The sequence below is a fragment of the Carcharhinus amblyrhynchos genome, chromosome 16 (genome assembly GCF_965287045.1).
Source record: "Carcharhinus amblyrhynchos chromosome 16, sCarAmb.v2.hapA, whole genome shotgun sequence".
NCBI lineage: Eukaryota > Metazoa > Chordata > Chondrichthyes > Carcharhiniformes > Carcharhinidae > Carcharhinus > Carcharhinus amblyrhynchos.
In genome coordinates this window covers 59,078,794-59,086,378 of record NC_137339.1, presented here as the reverse complement: position 1 = coordinate 59,086,378, position 7,585 = coordinate 59,078,794, and the positions used below count along the sequence as shown (strand labels likewise).

General features: G+C 40.3%; 1 pseudogene; it reads right to left on the bottom strand.

The window, feature by feature from the left end:
• Positions 1-1,940: 1,940 nt before the first annotated feature.
• Positions 1,941-4,101, bottom strand: LOC145353696 (putative G-protein coupled receptor 139; annotated as a pseudogene).
• Positions 4,102-7,585: the final 3,484 nt, after the last annotated feature.

Here is a 7,585-nt window from a genome sequence, read left to right as displayed (position 1 = left end):
TTCCTACCAAAGCACATAACTTCACGTTTCCCAAATTATATTCCTTGACCCACTTCTTTATCCCATTCTTCTAACTTGTCCAAATTCTTCTACAGCCTCCCCACCTCCTCAATACTACATGGCCCTCCACCCATCTTTGTATCACCTGAAAACGTAGCCACAGTGCCCCCAGTTCCTTGATTTGGATCCTTGATGTATAAAGTGAAAATTTATGGTCCCAACACCGAACCCACTAGTTACTGGCTGCCAAGTTAAAAAGCATCGTATTATCCCCACTCTCTGCCTTCTGATAAGCAATCTTCTATCCGTGCTAGTACCTTGACTACAATACCACGGGCTCTTATCTTAGTCAGCAGCCTGATGTGTAGAACCCTGTCAAAGGTCTTCTAGAAATCCAAGTTAATGACATCCACAGGCTCACCTTTCTCCAAACTTACCTCCTCAAAGAATTGTAACCTATTTGTCAGGCATACTTCGCCTTCAAGGAACCGTGCTGAGTCTACACTATTTTACACGTTCAAGTATTCCAAAATCTCATCCTTAATAATGGATTCTAACATCTTACAAACAACCAAAGTCAGGCTAACGAATCTGTAATTTCTGGCCCTTTGCCTGCCTCACCTTTTAAACAGGCGTGTTAGATTAGCTACTTTCCAGTCCTCTGGGACCCTTGCTGACCCTGGTGATTCCTGAAAGATCATCACCAATGTCCCCACTATCTTTTCAGGTATCTCCTTCAGAATTCTGGGGTATAGTCCATCCGGTCCAGGTTATTTATCCATCTTCAGACCTTTTAGCTTCCCTAGCACATTCTCTAGCGCTTGTCCGTCGGCCCAACAACTTTGTCATGTCCTTTGATGTTATAAACCGTGTCCTCGTAGTTTGAAATGCTTCCAAGTTTTGGATCAAAAGCAAAGTTTGAAATTGTCCCCCTGTACACCAATGATACAGAGGGATCCCAAAACTGACTCCCACGGAACACTAAAACAAATCTTCCTCCTGCCTGAAACACAGCCATTACTCATAGATTCCACAAATTAAGTCATGATATATTCTCATTACTGCATTCTGTTGATTCATAGCCTTTCTGATTAGTTGTACATTGCATTATCGAATGCATTGTGAAAGTCCATGTAGACCACATCAGCAACATTACCGTGATTGACATTTTCTGTTAACTCTCCGAACAAAAAAAAACTCCAACACGATGTACCCTTTAGAAATAAACGCTGGCTCTTTCCAATCAGGCTATTTATTTTTCACGTGACTACTAATTCTGTCGCAGAAAAGTGTTTCTGGCAGCTTGCCCGCCGCCGTCATATCATCAGTTATTGCTGCAGCAATATTTCCCAACGTTTTTGAACAACTGGGCAACGTTTTCAATTTTCTAGTTCCATGGCAATTCGTTTGAGCTGGGAAAAGACTGGAAGATTGGGCTCTGATATAAACATTTGTTGAAATATAATGCACGTTGTTTTTTACTTGATGCCCTGAAAGATGTGCAAATGTTAATTGGCAGTATTTGCCATTTTTGTGGAATACATTTGATGTATTTCTTGCATTTTCTGGAACCAAATCCCGTTGACACATTTATATTGTAATATTTCCTATCTGTTAGATTGTCCTCCACCATGTTTTATTTCATTGATTTACATGCAATGACATTTATCTTTAATATTTAGTAAAACTAGAAGTTTATACACTTAACCAATACGCTTAACCAGATCGTCTTTTGGACTGTGGGAGGAAACCCAGAGAACACAGGGAGAACGTACAGAGTTCGCACAGACAATGACTCAAGCCGGGGATCGAATGCGGTCCCTGGTGATATGAGACAGCAGTGCTAACCACTGTGCCATCACGCCACCTAAACTAAATATGCCAGTGAAAACTACTATTTATTCAAAATTTGGACCACTAATTCTATGTGTGTTCCATTTTTACACAAATATTTCTGGGGCGCAAAATCCATATGCAATGCTCTGTCAGCATATTTTCCCATTCAGTGTAAAGATATATTTCACCCCATTCTTCAGCTCTTCTCTGAATTTCCTTTGTGTCAGCCCATAGATACAAGTGTTGGTGCAGGAACTAAGAATCTGCAGCATAAACCCGACTTGTTGCATGATATAAATAGGATTGCTGAAACATTTGTCAACATAATATAAGTTTTCCACAGGCCACTTTAAAGAATGCACAAGATAGGTCATCCATAATAGTATGAACTTTGCAGAAATACTGAATAATAAAATCATGGACTTTCTACGATTCTTTACTTCAGTATCATTTTGATTTTCACTGTTTGCCCGGAGTTCTCTTCTGACTCGATTTGCTGCTACAATATGTCTGACCGTCAGAACGTTTAACAACAGAATTGGGAGTATTGGTAATAAAGCTGTTATGATGCTGTCAATCCATTCGAAGGCCTTCCAAATGGGGAAGGTTTCATAATCAGCTGGTGGAATTCAATACCATTGCACGTCGTCAATTACAAAGAGTGGTTCATTGAGGAAATAAAAGGGAATGCATCTCACACAGATCAACAATAACAACGTGGCAATAACAACATTCGCTGTTTTCGCAGTACAGTGTTTTGACTGTAGATTCAAATTGCTACAAATCGGTCGAATGTGAAGGCAACAGTGAACCAAACAGAGCAATCTACTGCAACAACATACGCAAGGAAGTTTATAGTGCACACCGGGATAAAAAACAGGAAACTGAGTTGCAAACACATGGTGTTAATGCGGTGAAATATCCCGTGAACAATAACCACCGTTAAATCCGCCACTGCCATGGCCACCAAATAGCGAGTGATGCATTTTGAGAACCCACACTTGCCTCGGGAAAGGATCAAAATTGTCACCAAGTTAACGGTAAGGGAAAGGAAGACTAAATTCACAACACAGGCCAAAAACCTACTTTGAGCTATCACATACCTCGTTTGTTAGATAAACAATTAAAGTCAGCGATAATAGTCTTGAACTATCAGTTTTCTTTTTCCCAACGAGATATAATTATCGATTTAAATAAATTGTTTTGGAGGGACAGGGAGATCTGTGACCAAAAAAAAGCAGCAAAAATTGCAATGTTAATAAGGATGTTGGTATCAGAAAACATGTGTTGACATAACCCATTGCAGAATTCTTTCTGGGAAATTTGACGGCGTGAGAAATGCATTCTCCCTTATCTTGTGGTGGTGTCTCCAATAATGAATTGCGCCCTCTTGTGTCAAAGAAAACATGCACAGCGCAACTTTTTATCGAATATTACCCTGCAAAATAACACAATTCAGATCATGTTATAATTTTGTTGAGCATACATCATAACTTTTGTCGAACGTTGGCCTCGATTTTCAGCTTGAGTGAAGATGCGATTTGGGAAGAATTTAAAAATTGACTATTGGATAATGTTCCATAAAACTGCAGTCGGCTAGTGACAGCGAAGCAGAACTGAAGCTATTTAGTTAGGGCAGGAAAATCAAGCTTGATGAAAATACTCAAAATTGACAATTGATTCCTGACTTCAATAAAATAGGATGGGATTTCTTATTGTCACCTATTGTTTAAAGGTCGAATGGAAACAGCATATCATTGTTACTTGGCAGATGGATTGCATGCCACCATAGAAGTCACCCAAATTTCCAACAAACTTCAGTTAGCAGAAATAACAATAGAATGGGGGAACCAAGTTCAAGCAGATGATATGATATCCTTCAGTATGAGCAAGTGTAATTAGAAGCGTTATAATTATTAAAATAAAATTTTGAATGTAAAACATTAAATTATATGTACATCTCGAATCTTATGTCAACGGCACCTCCATGGTGACATTTTTCCTGTAAGCTATAAATTCATTTATAGTTCAAAGCCATCCAAGGTTTTAAAAAATGAACAAAATTGTCTTTTCCTCTGTAAATGCACATAAATGAAAAAAGCATCACATTATGCACAACTGAGACAAATGGCGAGACAGCAAATAGCATGGAAACAGACACCTTCGTATTTTGAAATCTGTTATTTCCACCTTACCAGGAACCCCGACAGCTGCAAGAACCGGATAGTAAATGAGATCTAGCTGGTATATTACACGATATCCCATTTCTTTTATGAAATTCCAATGGTAGTTCAGCCAGACACGTCACTCTGAAAGGGCAACTGTAGAATGCCTCAGTCTGTGTAAATGTCTTCAACGTAGCGCCCAATGCAATGTTCACAACTCTGCGGATCACACAAAGCTATGTGAAAATGTAAGTAGATTTGGGGATGAAAGCAGACATCAGGATGTGTTGATCTGGCTAAATGAGGAAGCAGGACATGGCAAATGGAACGGACTCTGAAAAACGTGAAGTTACTCACATTAGAATGAAAAACGGAAAGGTCGTAGATGATGTGAATACGTATTTTAAGATCTGTACTCTCAAATTTCTCCAGGTTGTCGATGTTAGTACCATGCATTCAGTGGATATACTTTAGCAAGCTGACTTAAATGCGGAAATCAATTGCTATCTGCCGTCTATTAGAGACTGACCAGATCAAAGGTATAGGAACAACTGGCCTGTGAATGACAGAGCTGGCTTATAATTATAGACTAGTTTTAATTGGGCCATAACTTCCGTAATTAATGCAGATGTTGGGACATTGGATGCAGCACAGCACAACACTGATGTCCCTACTCACGCACATGCGGACTGAAAGTGTGCCAAGTTCAAATATCCGGGCCGGTATTTTCCCCAAAAAGGGGAAAAACGGTAGTATTCCCATTTTTTTCGAGTAATTATGAACAAATCTCCAATTTTTTGAGCATTGCAGAATGTCTCAGCGAGGTTCACTTCGCAAAATAGGAGGCGGGGCCTAATCCCATCTGAAAGGTCGGTAGTTTAGTGGTGAACGGGTCACTGCGCATGCGCTGTTCTGTCGCAGTCGCGCTCCGCACATGCGCAGTGCCCCACCCCCTCTGCCGGCCTCCTGAGTACTGGCCTTCCCGAACACTGGCTCGCACCACAACCGCCCTGACTGCTTGCCTTCCGACATCCCACCTCCTCCCCACCCTCCCCCCAGTCGCTGGCATCCGACAACTCCCCAGGCTAAACCCTATTCCCACCCCCACCCCGCATGCCGCTAGCCATGACCGCACCGCCCTCCCCCGCCCCCAAGCCAGCCCCAAACCTCCTCCCACCAATGGCCAACCCAACTCTCCCGGGCAGCAAGGAATCAACGGGCAGAGGCAAGATGTATATCTTACAGAATTTAAATGAGTTAACCCTTTATAGTTGTGTTTATAATGTTAAAAAACCTAAAGTGAAGGCAAGATATATCATTTCAAAAAAACTGCGGTTTGTTATGAGGCTGTTAGGAAATAAAATGGATAGAGTAGATTTTGAATGTATGTCACGCATTTTAAGGTGGGTTGTTTAAGAAACATGCTGATGCTTACAAGTCTCAGTGATTATCTCAAATGCTTTTGGATATTTAAAAACGTTTTAACGCCTTTGTGGAGGGAATGCAAGCATCCTATAAGCAGGTGTGAACTTTAGCCCTGATAAATATAGTGAAATCCAATGCAGCTTGAAAGTATGTAGTCAGCTTCCATCATGGCAGGCACATCATACTTCTAGCTTGATTTCCGAAAAACCATGGAAGTTGTTTTAAGGTTTCGACATATGAGAACATGAGAGAAGAGGCAGGCTGTACATAAAATGTACCATTAATATATCCAATCCCTCCCCTTCCCTTCCCCTCCCTTCCCTGTCATTTTTGTCTCTTCTACTCCCCTCTCTTTCTCTTCTCTGATTTCGCCTTCATCTCCCCCCTTGCCTTCCCTCCTTGTCACAGATTCTCCCTCGAACAGTTTCCTTCACTCCCTCCTCTGCTGTCCTCCCTTCTACTTCTCTACCCTTCCTCCCTCTCATCGCATCCACTTCCTTAGCTCAACTTACCTACCCCTCTCCTCACAGTCCATTCTTCCCTTCGTCTACCCTATCCTCCCCTGCCTTCCCGTTCACTTCTCTTCCCTCCTTACGTCCCCTCCCACCTTTCACTTCCCCTTCACTTGTCTCTCCTCCCTCTCTTACTGCCTTGTGTTAAAGTAGATATACACATACGAGATTATTAATCGTTTTGTTAAAGTGGTTAAATATATTGCATGGAATTTGGAAAAGTGGAAGCACTTGTTATAAGAAATGTTTAGCAGCTGCCAAAGTTCAATGTTTAATTGAAAGTTAACAAGGTACCAAAGTTTTGTTAATAAATATTTCCAATAAACTTTACAAAATTCTGCAAATATCTTGCTAAAGAATCAAAACACGGCTTCTAAATCTGAGGTAATTATAAATGAATAACATAATTGATGTAAGCAACTCAGAAGAGTACTAATGATAAACACATGGTGGTTTAGATTTTCCACTACCCAAACCATGAAACCTCTTTTGCTCAACCTTATGCACTGAAGTATCCAAATCATAGTCTGATCTGTCCTGATATTTCTTATTTGCAATAACATTTTCAAGTTAAAACATGCAAATACTTTCAAGCATGTCATACGTAAAGCTATGTAATAATATCGTGCATATTTAAATAGTAGTTTCTCTGATTTAAAACAAATAGCATAACCTATGCTCACTTATAAATACTAAAAAATACTCACTTTCAATCTGAAAAATAATATTCAAAATTTAAATTTAAGTTAACCAATAACAATAGGATTAGCTGCTTTGAAGAAATAACAAAAACAAATTTTAAAAAATATGAACATATCGTTACAACAGCAGGTAATCCTTTTGATCTGCCTACCTTCACTTTAAAATGGCTTTTTCAAAGCATAATCTCAGTGAGTGTTTCCAATCTTGCGCCGTCATCAAGGGCACTGGCTCCACTCTTCCTGCCTGCACTGGAGCCTGCGGAGACTGGCCGATAATTTTCCGCCCGAATCACAATTTACGGGGATTGTGCGCCGCACATGCGACTTCCGCATTGTCCTGATGCACAGACATGATCGCTGAAAGTGTGCCGCGTCCAAACCTCCGATTCGGCCTTTTTTCTGCAGGCGCTGTGCTGAAGCAGCTAGATGCAAATGAACCAGACAACGCTAACTTGACCTGTTTATCCCAATGTCGGTTAAGTTTTTTACGTCGAATTATTTACACTTTTTTCTCTCCTAGATTCAGCAAGCAGAGACAGAGACAATGTCGGAGAGGATTTCAGGTGGAGTAATGTTTCATAGCATTGCTTATAATCTTTAAACACACTTAAATAATAAGCTTAAAGAACTATAGTTTTTTAACTGTGGTTGCTCTAAGGAACTAATATGGAGAGAGTCAGTCCTATCCACATATCCTAACCTTCAACTAAAGTCTTTGCAATCCACTTCTAGCTCAGTTGTTTAAAGGCAATGCCGATCCTTACAAGCATCGATAATTCTTTCAAATGCTTCTGGAAAGTTTAACGCCTTAGTTCATGTGTGTAAACTTACTGTAAATTGATGTGATCTGTAATGGATATTGCAGAATCCTGTGTAGGCTGAAAATCTGGCGTTATATCCCATTACACTTGGAACCTCACACGATTGGCATTGCATCTTGAAATCA